Genomic DNA, 19809 nt, shown 5'->3' with positions numbered 1-19809 from the left:
CGTACAAAAACCTTTACAGGCTTTGGCAGTGCAGCTGCAGGGGGTCCCTGGCCAGGCGTTTAGATGCAGCAATGGGAACAGAAGAGCAGCAAAGGATGACATTGTGAACTAAAACAGTAAAACATTCAATTGAAACATCCAGTGCCAAGCCTGAAATATCTCAGTTCAGGACAAACTAAACTGAACACATCCTAATCTAGTCTATTACATATATATAGTGCTGGAACCAGAAGACAGGGAGCTTGTGAAACAAGATGTTGGTCTTCCACAGAGTTCTCTTCCCCCATCACAAAGGTGGCACATGGAACAGTGGTTAGTGATGGTGTCTCACTCCTATCCTTCCACATATTTACTTTTTAACCAACTCCCATAAAAATGCTCCCCACGCTCTTGTACCTCACACTATCCATCTATCTATAGAAATGAAAGTACCGTATATGATTCATATAATTCTCAGAAAACATGTCAGTGGAGAGTGAACTAGCCAAAACAATAGATTTAAAATAAATTTTTTTCAAGTGTCACTCTGGTGCCTTTGTAAAGCACCTGCAGGCTATTCAAATGTTAAGAGAGGTTTTTGTACGGCTCTCTGTTGCTGTGTCAGAGGAAACTCTTTGTACTGTAGACAGTAGTAATGTCCTGCATCCTCAGCATGGGCTCCAGTGATAGTCAGTGTGTATTCATTATCTGATCCACTGCCACTGAAGCAACTTGGGATGTCATTTGCAAGGAATTCTGCTTCATAGATCAAGAGCTTAGTAGCTTCTCCAGGTCTCTGGTGGTACCAGGCTACATTACTACTCACATCAGTGCTAGTTGTACATGTAAAGGCCACGTTGTCTCCCACACTGATTTGGACGTCGGAGTCTGAATTACCGTAACCTCACAACTGGAGTCTGAAAATGAAAAAGTCACAGTTGTGTATTATTTATCACATTTTAATTGTGTTAAAAACAACAAAACCATTTAATTCACAAACAAGGATTGCATTTGTTTTACAACATCAATTATTAAATACCTTCTTACCTTGACTGTATAATGTGAGAAAGGGAAAGATGGGGAGGAGTGGCGAAGTAATGAAGTTTTAAACCTTGGCAGAGCTCTGAAATGAGAAATGGTGACAGACAAGGAGGCATCTATGCAAAGCAACTTCCTCCCCAGGGCTCCAGTTCACTTTAAAAACATATTTTACATGTCTTCTTCTACTTTCCAATTAGCTAAACCCTGCTAGAAAGTAACTGGAAATTTTTCCAATAATGTCTTTTGACAAACTGATAGACATGGCTATCAGTCAGAGCATCTGCTATCGATTATTGGATTTTAATTCTGAGCAGGAGATGAGGTTTGACGAACAAACATGGCTGATCCATCTCAACATCACTTTGTTGCACATCGACAACTGCATTTTATATACAGAGTTTTTAATAGTTCATTTTTTGCTGCCACCACTTTTGTGGTCAAGTAATGAGCAAACCCATCTGAATTTGCTTTTCCTTGAGTTTGGTGAAAAACACAGAAATTTTCAGGAATTTCGGTAAAATCAGTGTAATGCATTGAAGTCAAAAGGAAACCTGAACTAGTTTGGAATGAATTTTTATGGTGCAATGTTCTTTTCAGTGTCCCTTAGCGATGAGGAAGCATTTGCCAATTATGTTGCACTGAATATTGTGATAAAAAATGTGACCTAAGTTGAAAGGTGGCAATGCTGACCTTTAGCTCTCTTTGTGTCTCCCGTGCTCCTATCACTGTGACTAAAAAACACCCACAGGATCTGTGATGTGAGGGATCAGCATTATTAACTCGGGGGTTTTGGCAGTCACTGTCACTACCTGATCTGCTCTACAAAGCAAAGATCAATGTACAATGAATCTATATTATGAATATATATCTATTTCATATTATTCTCATTATAGTAAGCGATGTACTCTTCAAAATAAAACATTGCAAGCTTTCATTTTTCTTATTTTATCATTTTTTTAACATATGGGGATGCAATACAGCTGGAGTCAAGGTCAGGTATTGACATCATATATATATATATATATATATATATATATATATATATATATATATATATATATATATATATATATATATATACACTGCTCACAAAAATTAAAGGAACACTTTAAAGAAACACATTAGATACATCAGATCTCAATATGAAGTTGGATATCTATACAAATAACGACAGGGCAATGTCTTAGGTACAAAAGGATGCCAAGTCTTTTAATGGAAATAAAAGTTTTCTGCCTACAGAGGGCTCAATTGTGTAGACACCCTAAAATCAGAGTGAAATGAAGATGTGGGAGGCTAGTCCATTTTTCAAAAACTTAATTTCTGCTACTCAAAATGCTTTTCAGTATCTTGTGTGGCCCCACGAGCTTGTATGCATGCTTGACAACGTCGGGCATGCTCCTAATGAGATGACGGATGGTGTCTTGTGGCATTTCCTCCCAGATCTGTATGAGGGCATCCCTGAGCTGTTGTACAGTCTGAGGAGCAACCTGGCGGCGCCTAATGGACCGAAACATAATGTCCCACAGATGTTCTATTGGGTTTAAGTCAGGGGATCGTGAAGGCCATTCAATTGTTTCAATTCCTTCATCCTCCAGGTACTGCCTGCATACTCTTGTCACATGAGGCCGGGCATTGTCGTGCATTAGGAGGAAACCAGGACCTACTGCACCAGCGTAGGGTCTGACAATGGGTCCAAGGATTTCATCCTGATACCTAATGGCAGTCAAGATGCCGTTGTCTAGCCTGTAGAGGTCTGTGAGTCGCTCCATGGATATGCCTCCAAGATCATCACTGACCCACCACCAAACCAGTCATGCTAAACGATGTTACAGGCAGCATAATATTCTCCACGGCTTCTCCTGACCCTTTCACGTCTTTCACATATACTCAGGGTGAACCTGCTCTCATCTGTGAAAAGCACAGGACGCCAGTGGTGGACCTGCCAATTCTGGTATTCTATGGCAAATGCCAATTGAGCTCCCCGGTGCTGTGCAGTGAGCACAGGGCACAGTAGACATTTGGGCCCTCAGGCAATCCTCATGAAGTCTGTTTCTGATTGTTTGGTCAGAGACATTCACACCAGTGGCCTGCTGGAGGTCATTTTGTAGGGCTCTGGCAGTGCTCATCCTGTTCCTCCTTGCCCAAAGGAGCAGATACTGGTCCTGCTGATGGGTTATGGACCTTCTATGGCCCTCTCCAGCCCTCCTAGAGTAACTGCTTGTCTCCTAGAATCTCCTCCATGCCCATGAGACTGTGCAGGGAGACACAGCAAACCTTCTGGCAATGATACGTATTGATGTGCCATCCTGGAGAAGTTGGACTACCTGTGCAACCTCTGTAGGGTCCAGGTATCACCTCGTGCTACCAGTAGTGACACTGACTGTAGCCAAATGCAAAACTAGTGAAGAAACAGACAGAAAAGATGAGGGGGGAAAAATGTCAGTGGCCTCCACCTGTTAAACCATTCCTGTTTTGGGGGTCATCTCATTGTTGCCCCTCTAGTGCATCTGTTGTTAATTTCATTAACACCACAGCCGCTGAAACTGATTCACAATCCCCTCTGCTACTTTACTGACCAGATTAATATCCCATAAGTTTCATTGACTTTATGCTATACTCTGATTAAAAGTGTTCCTTTAATTCTTTTGAGCAGTATATATATATATATATATATATATATATATATATATATATATATATATATATATATATATATATATATATATATATATATATATATATATATATATATACTAGCAAAATACCCGCACTTCGCAGCGGCAAAATACTGCCTTAAAATTGTCAATAAGAAGAAAAGTAAACATTTTTAAACTGAGGGAAAATATATAAATAATTATTTGTTAAGGATCTCTTTGTATACCACGTTGTCAGTTCGGTTCTCCGGTTGTAATATGACCAAGCTGTGCACTGAGCTTACTCTTGAGCATGCAACGTAAAGTTGGCCATGTGAAAAGCAATCTTACCTCAAATCAAAGCCAACCTTTTGTAGACTGAGACTTATTAATTGTCATTGCGAAGAAGAGCCTTACTGGAAATTGGAGTCATTTGAATTGAAATGGGAGATCAGAGGGTATAACAGGGATGCGAGGAATAAAAACTCTCTCCCCTGAGCCACTGCCAGTAAAAATAGTTACCTCAATTAGGTTCTTTTGCAGACACGTGACCTGAAGTCTCGTGCCGTTACAAAGTTTCAGTGGCTGTACGCAAATCCACAATCAGCTTTTTTGAGCCAAACCTGTTGTTTTCGTATGAGCCACGTTTTATTATTGGGATCGTACCTAGAAACAGAAGATTTATTAACTTGTGGATTTGTGTGCAAATATTTAGCGGCAGCGTCTCTATTAACTTGTGGATTTGCCTGCGAGTATTTAGCGATATCGTGTCTACTAATTTGTGGATTTTTCTGCGAGTATTTGGCGGCAAAAGTCACAAAGTTGTTTCTATCTAGCTGCATCAGAAAATGTACCACGACATCTGACACGCCTCCTTTTTACTGTTTTCTCACAGCTTGGATTGCTAGTGTCATAATTGGTTTGAGTTTCATGGTTTGTTTCAATTACGTTAGTATTTGCAGGACTTGTTGTGTTGAAGTGACATTTGGCATCTGTCAAGCGTTGTAAGCACACAACCGGTTTCATCAACGTATTATTCACTGCTCATTCTTTCAAAATAGTGATGCTTCTGTTGTGGACTGTAGCTCTGTTTGTTCAGTGTAAGAAATATAAAAAACATAGAATTTTAAATTATTTTATTAAGAAATATTAAAACTAATGTATTATTATTGCTATCACCATTATTTAAAACTGTAACCGAAGGCATGTAAAGTTAACTATTACTACTAACATTTCATCTATTTAATTTCTTTAACCACTTTTCCAAAAGAACAACAGAAGTAAACATTTTTTTATAAAGTGTGAAGTACATGACATTGTTTCTTTACTCTGTGTACTCCTTTTCCTGATATATTTTCCAGACACCAAAGGGCAGATTTTTTTGACTCAGAAGCCATTGGTGAAATTTGTTCTCCTTGGTGATCAAGTCACTCTTGACTGCTTGTAAGTTCCTCTGATTTAACTAGCAGCCTGGCTTGGTACCTGCAGAGGCCTGGAGAAAAACCCAAACTCCTGTTTTCTTCAGTGGGTAGCTGAGAGTCTGGGACACAGAGCCATTTCACTGATGGCAGAACTGGGCTGTGTTCTCGCTGACCATTAAAGGAGTCCAGTCTGAAGACATGGATGATTACTACTGCCAGCAGTACTATGAGTTCCCTCTCCCACAATGAGAAAGAATCGAACAAAAACCTGTAGGGGCTCCCTGGCTAGGGGCCTCATGTATAAACGGTGTGTATGCACAAAAATGTTGTGTACGCCCGTTTCCACACTCACATTGCAATGTATAAAAACTAAACTTGGTCTAAAGCCATGCACATTTTCATGCCAGCTCAATCCCTGGCATAATTAATTTCTCCGCTCGGTTTTGCAAACTGGCAGCACCCAGCATCAAAGCAGTGCTACTGTTCCTGTGTGATTCCCCTTTATTTTTTAGATTCACATCCCTGACGTGGCTTTATTAAATACACTGAAATTAACTGCATATTGTTTATTAGTTTAAGGCATCTGATTGTCATTAACCTGTAACAATATAATGGTCCACGGAATGGCCAAATTATTCCAAATACCATGCACCACTCGGAGTATTTATCCTACTGTATGTGAATGTGGAATCACAACTTTACAGCAGCTGATTGGAAAGAGAATTATCAGGATACAGCATCAAGCACACTCTGCCTTAGCCATGCGAACAGTCTATTTGAACTTGCCCTTATACAGCAAACTCTTCAGAGCCTTTCCTGGAAGGACCCCACGGTTCAGAAACAGCTTCATCCCAACAACTATAAACACACTCAATCAACCAAACAAGTGCTCCTGGTAGAAATGTTTGTACTTATAAGTACAATTACCTCACTGTAAACTTACGATACAGTTATAATATTACACAACCTGAGCGCTTATTTACATATGATGACAACTGGCTTCTAATTCGATTTAGATTTCCAAGTGCTATCTTATTGGAGCTCTTGATATCATTTTTAAGATGAAATGCAGCAAAGTATGTTTATTACATTATACAGATAAAAGTTTAACATCATTTAAATAATCAAAATTGTTAATAATTAAACATGTGAGGACACGGTGGACAGCGGTAGCAATCAGCTGGCTCCCCATTCAGGGATTGTTCTTGCCTTGTGCTGTATGCTTGCTGGGACTGGTGTGACCTTGGATGGACAGATGGATAGAATAATCAAACATGTACTATGAAGATATTTCAATGTTCCTTGAAAAAGTTTTGAAGAATCGGCGTTCTCAGCTTACAGATGGCTATACATCTATTACGGTGCTGATTGTGTGACGATTAGTTACTTGGAAAAAGAAAAGTAAGGACAGGAATTGGGGATTAGTACATTTGAAAGAGACAGTACTGCTGCAATAAATAATTTCATCAAAGGTCACGCACAGCGCAGCAAGCATCTTGCATGAGGCAGGAACAATCCCTGGATGGGGCGCCAGCTCGTCACTATTACTGCGCCACCATGTCCCCATGTTTAATACATGCTTTTTTTCCTATCATCATGAAAATGATATCAAGTATACATCTTAGTATTTAAATTGTTCAGAGAGCTGTGATATCATGAATGTAATGTATTCTCTGTTCCTTTCGAAGAGAGAGAAAGTTCGTTTAAGAAGCATGTAGTGATTCACACACATAGAGCACATAGAAGAACACATACAAAACAAAGCATTTACTGTGCTACTTTAGGTATGATGGTATTTGAGAAGCTAGTAAATTAAACGATTTTAAGATAAAGTTTATGACGTTCTACTTTAATGACAAAATAAACTTTGTGATTAAAGAGTAAATTTCAAGATTAAGGTTGACATTTCGTGCTTTTTTCCCCCTTTTTTTTCTTTTCTCTGTACCCTAATAAGCTTTCATGTGACATTCAGACGGTGGGCTACGACTCGCCTTTTCATGGTGACTTTGATATCTGACAACTTCTTTTTTATTTCAGGCACTGTGTGACTTTGTGAACTTGAGCTTTCGACTTTCTCCAACACTATGTCACTCGATCAACTTCCTTTTGTTGTTTATACCACTGTTTAAACCAACAAATAGTACATTTTTCCTTGCCTCCACTTATTATTCATTGAAATTCTTCTATTTTCCCCTGTGATATTGCCATTGTCTTTTCACAGAACGATGAACTTAAGGGCTATTTATATTGATTTGCATAGTCAAAGAGGAGTAATTCTGGGAGGAGACGGGGTGAGATGGCAAGGCTCATGCACGAGCGTTACTTTTCACTCTGAGTGTGATTTATGGAGCAAAAGAACGTGAAAGTGTGAGCACATTTCTACTTTTGTCCGTACGCCATGTTTTAGTGTGAATTCTACACACGGCTTTATGCATGAGGTCCCAGGTGCTTAGACACAACATTGGGAAAAAAAGAACAAAAATGACAGTAAGAGCCAAAGTACGGCAGCAGCAAAGGATGACATTCTGCAGTTAACTAGTAAAACATTTAATTGACACAAAATTCAGAACAAACTAAACTGAACACATCATAACCTAATCTGTCATCAGAGTATAAGGTATACTTTGTATTAACAGAGTAATGTAAAATCCTGATTTAAGCTGATTTAACACTGGGCAGAGTATGGACAGAGCATTAAATGTTGCACTTTTTTGAATAACATTGTAATTGTTGCACATTAACCTTTTGAAGAAACACAGAAATGTCTAGGTGTGAATGCTTCTGTACCACTCTTGAAGTAAGATGTGCTGTATATAAACATCCATCCATCCATCCATTTCCTAACCCGCTGAATCCGAATACAGGGTCACGGGGGTCTGCTGGAGCCAATCCCAGCCAACACAGGGCACAAGGCAGGAACCAATCCTGGGCAGGGTGCCAACCCACCGCAGTGTATATAAACATTTTAAGCATAAAAAAGTTCTATATAAGTAAAAATAACAATTATTATTATTATTATTATTATTATTATTATTATTATTATTATTATTATTATTATTATTATATGATGCACTCTTTCTCTTAAACTTGCTTTATGAAATGCATTAGGAGCTCTACATTTATTTAAGGTAAAATGAAAGACTGAAGCAGTTGAAATCTATTTTGCTATTTATAAAATGAAAACCAATACATGAAGCACAAGTGTTTTCTGATCAAAGCTACTATCAATATCCTTGGGCTTAATGTTGTATATAAAATATCAAAAAAAAAATCTAGACACTGTCTTCCAAACTAAACATTTCAGGAATGAACAATAACAAAAAGGTGGCACAGTGGTAGTGCTGCAGCCTTGCAGTAAAGTGACCAGGGTTTGCATCCTGGGTCCTCTGTGCATGGAGTTTGCATGTTCTCCCCATGTCTGTGTGGGTTTCCTCCTGGTGCTCTGTTTTCTTCCCTCAGTTCAAAGACATGCAGGTTAGGTTGGATTGGTGACACTAAACTGGCCCTAGTGTGCTGTTGGGAGTGTGTGTTTTCCCTGTGATGTACTGGATCCCTGTCCAGGGTTTATTCCTGCCTTGAACTCTACGCTAACTGAAATAGGCTCCAGAAACCCTGTTCAGGAATCTGTGGGTTAGAAAATGAAAAAAAAATGTTTATGCCTCATTGACTGCTACATTGAAAACAAAAACAAAACCACAAACCAAACCACAGTATGGGTTTGGAAATCATGAAATACAACTCCAGCTTGCAAGGATATGTATTAACAGAAACGATCAATCCATTGTCCACTTCAGTGTGTCAGTTGTTAATGCCTGTTCCATGAATGCCTAGTGCAAAGCAAGAAGAAACACTAGACAGAGGAGCAGTCCATCATGAAGGGCACGGATACACAAATACGCATCATATGAGAATAAGTTTTGAGTTGTCAGTCTAACTAACACATACACCTTTGGGACGTGAATGGAAAAGTCAAGTACCTGTTTGAAAACCTCACTCACACACAGGGAGAACACTCACTACACTACACTACTCACTACACTACACTAGAAGGTGTGGCGCTCCATTCACCTTAAATAAAAGGCAACTTCCAGCTTAGATATGTTTATATTGTCCATGCACTGGAAGAGGGGGAGCTTGTGAACCAAGGGAGTGGTCTTCTGAAGAATCCTTCTCTTCGTTCACACGGTGCCACATGGAACAGTAGCTAGTGATGGTGTCACACTCCTGTCCTTCGCCATATTTTATTTCCAACCAAATCTCATAAAATGCACCCCATGCTAATGTGCCCAACACTATCCATCTATCTATATAAATAATCCATGTTGTTATGATTCACATAATTCTTGGCAAACATCAGTAGAGAGTTATCTAGCCCAAACAATAGATTTTAATGGATTTACATTCCAAAGTAAAAAAAAAATAAAAATAATTTCAGTGATTTTTTATTTTAATAATTGTACAGAACTTTATTTAAACATCTTAGTCTTACTATTTACTTATAATAATTAAGATTCTTTTAATGAAATTAAATTATAATTGTATTTATTGTTATAATTTACACATTATCATTTTCCAGCTCTGAAGGCAGGAGCCAGCACTGGACAGGGCACCAGTCTGCAGCAGGGGACATTTGTGCACCTACCCACACAGGCCCAGTCTGGAGATCTCAATAACTTACCTGACATATCGGTGGGATGCTGGAGAAAAGGCAGAGTATTAGGACAAAATGTTACATGTTCTCAGGGAAAGGTGGTATGAAATCAAGGTGCATAAGCAGTAGGGTATTAGCATTAAACACCATGCCACCCCATATGTAATTATCAAAGTGATTTAGTTCAAACTATTTAACACTTTAAAATGAAGCTTTAGGTATCAGGTTTATAAAAGCACAATCCCACCATAGAAATGCAAAGTTGAAGTGTACCAGTTGAATAAATACCTTATGGATATCAGTAACATTGGATAGAAGCAAAGTATTAATGGAGTCTCGCTCTGGTGTTTTTGTAAAGCATCTGCAGGCTGTGCAGAGAAAGAGAAGTTTTATGGCTCTTTGTGAAGGTGAGAAAGAAACTTTAGCATACTGTAAACAGTAATAATGTCCTCCATCCTCAGCCTGGACTCCAGTGATAGTCAGTGTGTATTGAGTACCTGATTTTCTGCCACTGAAGCGACCTGGAATGTCATCTGCAAGTTCATCTGCTGCATAGAGCAGGAGCTTAGGAGCTTCTCCAGGTCTCTGGTGGTACCAGGCTACATTGCTACCCGCTTCAGTGTTGGTTGTACATTTAAAGGCAACGTTGTCTCCTACAGAGGCTGATTTGGATGTTGGAGTCTGAATTACCGTAGTCTCACAACTGGAGTCTGCAAATGAAAAAGCCACAGTTGTGTAGTATTTATCACATTTTAATTAGGTTAAAAAATAGCAAAACAATCTAATTCATAAAAAATGTTTGCATTTGTTTTACAACATCAATTATTAAACACCTTCTTACCTTGTTTGTATAATGTGAGAAAGAGAAAGATGGGGAGCAGTGGAGAAGTCATTGCTGCCTTGGATCCTGCTAGTGTGCCTCAGTGATGAAGTTATAAACCCTGGCAGAGCTCTGAAATGAGAAATGGTGACAGACAGGGAGGCATCTATGCAAAGCAATATCCTCCCTTGGGCTCTGGTACTCTTTCAAAACATATTTTACTTGTCTTTTTTTACTTTGCAATTAGCTAAACTCTGTTAGAGATGATCTGAAAATCCTTCACAAATGCTTTTTGACAAATTGATAGACATGGCTATCAGTCAGCGCTTCTTTAACTGGCTATTGGATTTTGAGTTTGAGTTTGAAGAATAAACATGGCTGAGCCCGTCTCAATGTCATTTTCAGCACATCACTAATTGCAGTTTACTTGCAGAGGCATTAATAGTCCAGTTTGCAGATGTCACCACATTTGAGGTCTAATGATAAGCAAACCCCATTGAATTTGCTTTTTCTTTACTGTTTAAGTTTTTAAATAAAATTTTACTTAATAAAGTTTTTATAAAAACTTTTTACATTTTATTGTAATCATTCATACAAATCGATCCATTTTTACAAAAAATAGGATTGAAAAACAAGTCGACCCCCACCCCTGAGAGAGAGCATGGCCAACGGGGTAAAACTTAATGCTTGTAAACATACCTCAGTTGATGAGTTTAATAGGCCAGTAGAGATGAATGGAGAAGAAAAAGAAATGTGGAGGTAATTGGTTCCTTGGTGCTTTAAGAGCTTATTCTAAAATTTTATTGATTATATCCTGCCAGGTTTTAAAAATATTCTGTATAAATCCTCTAAATCAGGGGTTCCCACACTTTGTCGACTTGTGAGCTACTTTTAAAATGACCAGGTCGAAATGATCTAACTACATTAAAAATTATATCTACCGTAGATCCCAGAATACAGGCCAACCCGATATATTAGCCGAACCCCTTCACTACCTATTAAATTACATGTATTTGCCGATGACCGGTATTTAAGCCGACCCCCTTCTCCAAGCAAAATTTTCTAAATTTCCTTAAAAGTGTCTCTTCGGGTATATTTATGTTTATCGGCGAGAATTTGAGACTGCCGGCATTTTTGATATATAATATAATGTGCATAATTTACCAAAACCCTAATCATTTTTCTAATGTACTAACCAAAAAGTGCCTAGCCTACTTCGATTAAGCTAGGAGCATGGCGGCGCGCATGGTCGCAGGAGCTCAGGGCTCTCCTGCTCAGTGCACTTTTTTTTTTGTCCTTGTTTGTGCACGATCGGTTCGGTGAACATCCGCTACACCATTCAGAACCTTATAGACATCGGTGTCCAGAGCCAGACATCTGTTTCGAGTGTTTTTCATCACACGCACAACATCCCAGACAACATAGCGAGACCAGCGGGCTCTCCGTGGATTGTTGTCGGGTCTAGGAGACTACACAGACGGAGGAGGGAAAGAAAGCAGAAGCGGGGCCGCAGATCCAGCGTTATGCTAAAGCTAAAAAACAACCATACAAGCCCTATACAGAACTTTTTTCTGCACTGAAGGAGCTGCTTTTAATCTCATTGTAGATGTGTATAGTGACAATAAAAGGCATTCTATTCTATTCTAGAAACAATTTCATACTGTACTCACCATTTAATTTGACATCTTTGGGCTGCAGTAAGGGAGGAGATATTTCCACACAATGTCCATCTTCATTTTGATTGCGATCACTTACTTTTACCTTCTCTTCCTTCCTTAGCAATTATGTGTCTTGCTTGCATGGTCTTAATGAATTATATATATAGGTAAATCACTGCAATGACGGAAATTACATCCACAAACACATGTATCCGGGCTCCGACTGACACTACTAACACCCTCGGTTGTTTGTTTACAATCGCGCAAGTGGATACACGTGACCGCATCCGTTTCGTAACGCAAGATGTTGATCGTAAATCAAAACAAAAAATTTCATTTTAAAACTTCCCGATAATTTATTATAAATTTTATTAATAAAATCAACAACTAAAACACTTTTTTGAATAAATTCTTTATTTAATTTAAAGTACCGGCATGCAAAGTTACTTCTTCATCTGAAAGATGGCTCTGTGGTTTAGTCATTATTTACTTCCATATTCATCGGCAAAACCGGCATTGCGCTGGAAATCTTGAATCTTAAACGATACCCGTATAAACCGAACCCCAAACTCCAAGCCAAAAATCTAGGATGAAATTCTCGGCTTATATAACGGGATCTACGGTATATATATATATATATATATATATATATATATATATATATACTGAGAATGCTTTATACATGAAATATATGTTGTCGTACTTTGCATAACTAAATAACCATTATGGCACAATAATAATTCAATACATTTATGGTCAGTACAGTATTTGGATTTAATAATCTTCATGTGGGAAAAGGCTGACTCGCATAAATAAGTAGAGCCGAATAATGCAGTCAAGGAGTTTTTGAATTCAGCCGAGTGAAAAATGACGGCTGTCCAAATAACTGTGATTTTAGTTCCCTCTCCTTTCTCTTTCTCAGAATGCTTTTCGGAAGGAAATTAGTTTCGTAGTTTTTATGAAGAGTTCGAAAGTGCCTTTCCACATTTTCCTTCTTAGGAATAGCAATGATAGATTGACAGATCAGACAAACGCACTTCGATTGTGACGTGAGAAAAAAAACCCTCTTCCAATTCCACATCCAGCCCATACTCTCGCCAAACAATTTTTTTTTTAAATCCCTTCTTTAGTCGATATAAATTGGAAGGCTAACTAGATCACAGCTGGAGATTTGCAGTAGCTTGCGAGTTTGATCGTGTATGCGGGATGACCAGTGTCTTAGAAGAAATGAGATTTCAGACTGGCCACCCTGTATATCAATCAAGTGGCAAATGCCATAGGGAGGATTTATAGACTAACATTTAAAAAAATTTTTTTGGAATGCAACGCAATCTACCTGCACTATCTTTGCAATTTACTGGTCGATCGCGATCAACGCATTGGGCACCCCTGCTCTAACTGAATATTTGATTTTTTCCATTTTCAAATAGTATAAATCATTGGTTTCCCACTGACTTAAAAGAGGAGAGTTAGGATTCTTCCAGTTTAGCAAAATAAGTCTGCGTGACAAAAGTGTACTGAATGCAATCACAGTTTGTCCTTCTCCACTTTAAACCCATCTGGAAGAACACCAAACACAGCTATTAATGGGTTATGAGGGATTGTGACACCGAGGCTGCCTGAAAGACACTTAAAAATGTTGGTCCAAAACGATGTTAATTTGGTGTAGGCCTAAAACATGTGACCCAGTGAGGCTGGAGCTTGATTGCAGCATTCGCAGGTTGGATCTTGCCCTGGAAACATTTTGGTCAGTTTTAAGCGAGACAGATGTGCTTGATATATAATTTTGAGTTGTATAATTGTATGCTTTGCGCATATGGAGCTCGAGTGAAGTCTCTGCATTGCTACTTTCCACTCCTTTTCTGATATATTGATTAAGAGATCTTTTTCCCATTGTCCTCTTGGATCTTTGAAAGAGAGGGACTGTATAATAGTTTTATATATTGCAGAAATGCTATCTGAGTCCTCGAAACTGAGCAATGTTTTTTCCAGGATAGAGGAAGGTGGGAGATGAGGTTTTGTTTAACAAAGTTCATAATTTGAAGATAGTGAAAGAAATGTGTATCTGAAAAGTTAAATTTGGAATGTAATTGTTCATAGGATGCAAAGATGTTGTCAAAATAAAGATCTCTATTGAATTTGCTTTAACTTGGGTTTGGTGAAAAACACTTAAATTTTCAGGAATTTTTACAAACTTCAAATGGGAAGGAGAAACTGAATTGGTTTTGAAGAAATTATAATGGAGCAATGGTCTTTTAAGTGTCCCTGAGGAATGAGGAAGCCAACTATGGTGAACTGATTATTGTGGCCAAAAATGTGACCTGAGCTGTAAGAAGGTAATGCTAACCACCACACTACTGTGCCTTTGTGAGGTACAATTATACTGCAAGTCCACAATACTTCGAGTTCTTTATCTCTCTCTGTGTCTCCCGAGCTCCTATCTATATAAGAAACATCACCTGGATGCACTAGGACACATCATCAGTGATGTATCCTGAGGTCATCGGGTGTTTCAGGTCTCACAACATCATACACCCTCACTCAGGCGACCCAGCCGGGGTTGATCAATCCCCAGCTTTTATCCCAGTAGCGATCCACGGATCAGCCCTCTTCATCCAAAGCCACCTTGAGGCTTTCTCTGCGGCTTCACTCGCGGATTTAATGGCCCTCTTCTTGGCCGCTCCTGTTATGCCCAACCATGTGAGGACTTTGCAAAGTGAGCGCCCTGCAAATCCTCTGCAGCCAGTTTCTATGGGCTCATAAAGTACCCTCCAGCCTCTGTCCCTGCACTCCTCCACCGGTTTCTGGTACTTGGCGCATTTTCTCTCAGTAGCTTCCTTAAAACGCTCTTCCCAGGGCTCAGTCAGTTCCAGCATATCAGCTGTTTTCAGGCCTCTAAAGTAATGATGTCTGGCTGGAGTGTTGTTATTACAATTTGCAGCGGGAACTTTAGCTGGTTTCCCAAGTCAGCCTGCAGCTGCCAGTCAGAGGCTGTGTGGAAGAGGCCTGTTATTACTGCCTTTGCCTGGGATTGCTCTCCCGCTTTAACGAAAGTAACTGCCTTCTTTGGGCCGTGCAGGGGGTTTGCTTTTCTTGATGGCTGCAGCCAAGGTTTCAGCAACTGCCTTGAGCACCTTGTCATGGCGCCACCGGTAGCAGCCGTCTGCCAGTGCCTTAGGGCAGCTGCTGAGTTGATGTTCTAGACAGCCTCTTCCTGAACAAAGTGGGAAGGATGGTGTCTCACTCTTTTCCCCAGACGTGGAGGTTTGCTGGGCTTGGCAGGGCATTGTGGACCGCCTGCACCAGGAACCGGACACAAAAGAAATCTCCCTGCAGGATTATTTCCAACTAGGTGACCTTTCGCTGGAGAGTACTCTCCCACCTTGTCCACGCACCCTGTTGCCGGAGTCCTACTGCCCTGCTCACTCTCTCTTCCTCCACCCCTGCTCGGACCTCTTACTGGAGTAGATGGATTCTCTCCTTGCTTTGGGCCTTGCCGACCTGGGTCTTTGGGAAGTAGCCCAGACCTGCTCTACCTGTTGCCACCGTGCCCACCACAGCCTTCTGTCTCAGGCGTGACTCTGCCACCTCCACAGCCTTCTCTGCCCTCCATTTCCTGCCTGTCCTCACCTCAATGCCAGCTGCTGACACCTAACTATCCTTGGAGTCCCTGTACTGTATGGCTTATCTGGTACGTGCTACCATGAATTATTCCATGAGGCCGCTAAATGGTAGCCGTAGGATGTTCCTTGATCCATTCAGTGCTGCACTGGTGAGGCTGCGTGGGAGTCCCAGCCACCTCCGAAGAAAGCTGCTAATCTTCTTTTCAAGGGACTCAACTGTTGAAAACGGGCCTGCATATACCAGCAGAGACCATAGGACCCGGGGCAGGATTGAGTGCTGATAGATCCAGGCTTTAAACCTACCAGGCAGGCCAGACCTATCAACCTTGTCATGTCCCAAGCTCCTTTCTGAATAGCAGTTGTGTCTTCCAGACTTGAGTCAAAGACTTTCCCCAAACTCTTGACTGGCTGCTCTGTGATGGATGGGATGACTGTTCCCGCGATAGCAAATCGGTACCTTCTCCTTCTTTAGTACCATGGACCTTGACTTGGAAGGCTTAAAACTCATCCTTACCCATGTGATGAGTCTCTCAAGTCCTTGTAGGATCCACCTGCTCCCTGGGACCGATGTTGTTGTGATGGTTAGATCATCCATATAGGCTCTTATCGGGGGCTGTCGTACACCGGACTTAGTCAGGGGCCCTCTGCATTCTGCTTCGGCTGCTTTGACCACCATATTCATGGCAAGGGCAAAAAGAATAATGGAGATGGTGCACCCTGTTATTATTCCCTTGCCAAGCTAATGCCAGTCTGCTATTTCTGACCCAGAAGTGACCCTTATCCTGATATTGTTATAGTAATCCAGGATCAGATCCTTGATTTTCCTGGGAACATGGTGGCGATGTAGTGCGAGCTCAACCAGCTTGTGTGGGATAGGCCCATAAGCATTGGCCAGGTCCAACCACAACACAGCAAGGTCGCCTCTGTTCTCATGAGCCTCTCTGATCAGCTGAGATACCACACCAGTGTGCTCCAGGCAGCCAGGGACTCCAGGAATCCAACCCTTCTGGACAGAGGTGTCAATTTAGTTATTCTTGAGGAGGAACTGTCAGTCTTTTGTATATGATGCTGAAAAACACCTTTTCTTCTACACTCAGCAGGGAGATCATTTGGAACTGGTCGATGTTCCTGGAATTCACCTCTTTAGGGACCCAAACTCCCTCAGCATGCCTCCACTGGTCAGTGACTTTCCCTCTTCGCCAAATCACCTTCAAGTTCTTCCATAGGTGCTGGCAAAGCGCAGTGGAGTGCTTATAGACAAGGTACGGTACACTGCTCGCGCCTGGAATGGAAGCTGATCGGGCTTCCTTGATGACTTCCTCAACCTTCTTCAGACTTGGCTCACCCAGCTTGAATGCTGTAATTGGGAGGGCAGGGTTGATGAGAGCTTTTTTGGCATTGAGATTTGATCCCTCCTAGGATCGCTCAATGTGTCCTGGAGGAAGCACTTCACTTCCTCTGATGAACACTCAAGATGACCACTGCGCTTATCCCCTAGCAATCATTTTGTAACACCAATGGGATTGGCAATAAATATCATCATGACTAACTAACTCTGACAGGATACGTGATGTGAGGAATCAGGGGGCAGTCCATGTTACTACCCTATCTGTACTACATTGTGAGGAACATAACATGGTTAATGCAGTAGGTGAGGATATAATCTACTGTGAATCTATACAGAACATTATATTTCCATAACATTCTCTTTATTGTCAGCTTTGTATTCCTCAATTTTTTTTAAACTCAAAATCAGGCTGGGGTACTGATCAGGTAGTGCCATCATATATGTATTTACTGTATATTGACTGTAAATTTTTTGTGATTGCTTAAAACAGATTGGGCAGTGCCATAAAGTAAGCAGTGGAGTACTCTTACAATACACATCAACATCCAACATGGCTACTACATCTCTATGCTGTCATGTTGGCTTCACAAAGCTTCATATGCTAGGCATATTTTCTGAGAAAGATTCAGAAAACAAGGTCACCATTGAATATGTGCAAAATGCCTGGTGTTAACAACAATGAAAAATGTAGGATGGGATGACTTACTCGCTTTATATTATCAGTATCTCTAAACATTTTTGTCAGACAACTTTGATACAGTACATAAGCAAAAATTCATCTGCATGTTAATTATCCAAGCCAAGTTTTACTTTTCCATTAGTGGGACTCATGGATCAATAATCACACATCTAGTTTAATCTTTGAATACATAAGTCAGTATGTCAGTATAAGTCAGCCAGCTATAGCAGTCCATCTGCTTTGTACTTATAGTCTACTTGCAAATGTCAAAACTTTTATCATTTTACTGATCTTCTCCAGTCCACAGGATGATGGAATACAATGGAGTCCCACACCAAATGGTATAACAAAAAAGACATGGATTTCATGGTACGTTGCAAATGTTAATGCCAAGATCTACATTGATTACTTAGATTTCAGTCTATCTAAGACATGCAGCACTGCTATTAATATAACAACTTGACTGTTAAAAATATGGAAGTTAATAAGCAAAGCAAAGAAGGTTCAGTGTTTTCAGTTCAAATTATGATGTGTATTCCCCTTAATGCTCTTCCAAGTCTTATGGCCATTCTTGCTTTTGCAGAAGTGAAATTAGCCTACTTTCATAGTGTTAAGTAATCATTTTTGCTTATTATATAAAATGACTTGGGTTGAGGGGCTTATAACCAGGAAGCAACCCGTTATTAACCAGTTCTGGAAAACTTAATTCAATGTCAGCCTTCTCACTGGTACTGTATGTAGCTTTTTCTGTAGTTTTAATCCCACAACCCAAAGATGTGCAGGTTCAATAAATTAACATCTCTAAATTGTCTCTGTATTTGTTTGTGGCATGAAGGTATTCTTTTCATGGCTGGTCCAATCCTTGTCTCCAGTACTGTGGGGATAGACAATAACCCCTGTAAGTTGTGGCCACCAGGGGGCACTCCTGCTCCCCAAACACCCAACACAAACAGGCTCTGGACTCAAGTCTTAATAAATAAGAGGATATTATTTGTGTGAAATGTTTCCTGGGTGAGACAATGCTCTGTGCATGTTGTCTATCTCTGTCCTTCCACATTGAGGCATCCCAGCCATCCCTTACAGGGTAATTGCAGGAGATGGCAGTCCATCCCACGAGTGCTGTCTTTCTTCAAGGAAGGTTGTCAGCTTCAGCCAGTCCATGGCTCTGTCCTGAAACATATAAACAACAGGGTAACGGAGAAACACTGCACCAACCTCACCTTATGGTATCTTTCTCTTGTATACTGGCAGTGTCTCCAGCCTTGTTCTGGCTGACAACACCAATAACACTGTCACCCCCGCTATTGGACTGAAAGCAAGACAGGAATTTCTGCCTCCCCCCACACTCAGCTGAGCTTGATTCAGCCACCCGCGACACTGGAAGAGGGCAACAAGACGATCCATCTTGTCCAGCTCTTGGCGTTTCTCCTCCATCATAAGCTTCTCCCTTGGGTCATTCTTGATGGGAGGCCTTACCACTGGGAGATCAGTGATCACGCCCCTTCTGCATTGCTTGGATTGAGGTTATTTGTTCCCTTTTCACACTGCATCATTCTTTCTTCTACGGTACCGATGGAACTGCCTAATCTAATCAGGTGGAGAGTCCTATGCCAAGCCTCCTTATGTAGTTTTCCACCATTTCCAGTGGTTCTCAGGCCATCGTCTCTGTTCTCATTATCAACTTCTTCATCAGCTCGATCACTTGTAAAAATGATATATGGGTTGGAGCATCCTTTCCAGCTCCAATACGTCTGAACCATAGTTAGTCATTTTGGCTAGCAATGGTCTTGGGTCTTGATCATTCCCATGTGCTGGCCAAGAGTCTGGTGGCATGGGCCTGTTCTGAGCATGCTCAGTCAGGTGTCTTAGAGGCTCATGGTATTTGGAGTTCTGGGGACTGGCTGTTTCCTAAATGGCCCCAGACTTCCTCAACTTAATACCATAGACCTTTCATGA

At 40.6% G+C, this 19809-nt stretch overlaps 1 pseudogene; it reads right to left on the bottom strand.

Moving 5' to 3' along the window:
* Positions 1-13: 13 nt before the first annotated feature.
* On the bottom strand, positions 14-17366 carry LOC120528806 (annotated as a pseudogene).
* Positions 17367-19809: the final 2443 nt, after the last annotated feature.

The sequence above is a fragment of the Polypterus senegalus genome, chromosome 4 (genome assembly GCF_016835505.1).
Source record: "Polypterus senegalus isolate Bchr_013 chromosome 4, ASM1683550v1, whole genome shotgun sequence".
NCBI lineage: Eukaryota > Metazoa > Chordata > Cladistia > Polypteriformes > Polypteridae > Polypterus > Polypterus senegalus.
Note: the sequence above shows the minus strand (reverse complement) of the source record. Positions and strands in the feature narration are given on the sequence as shown.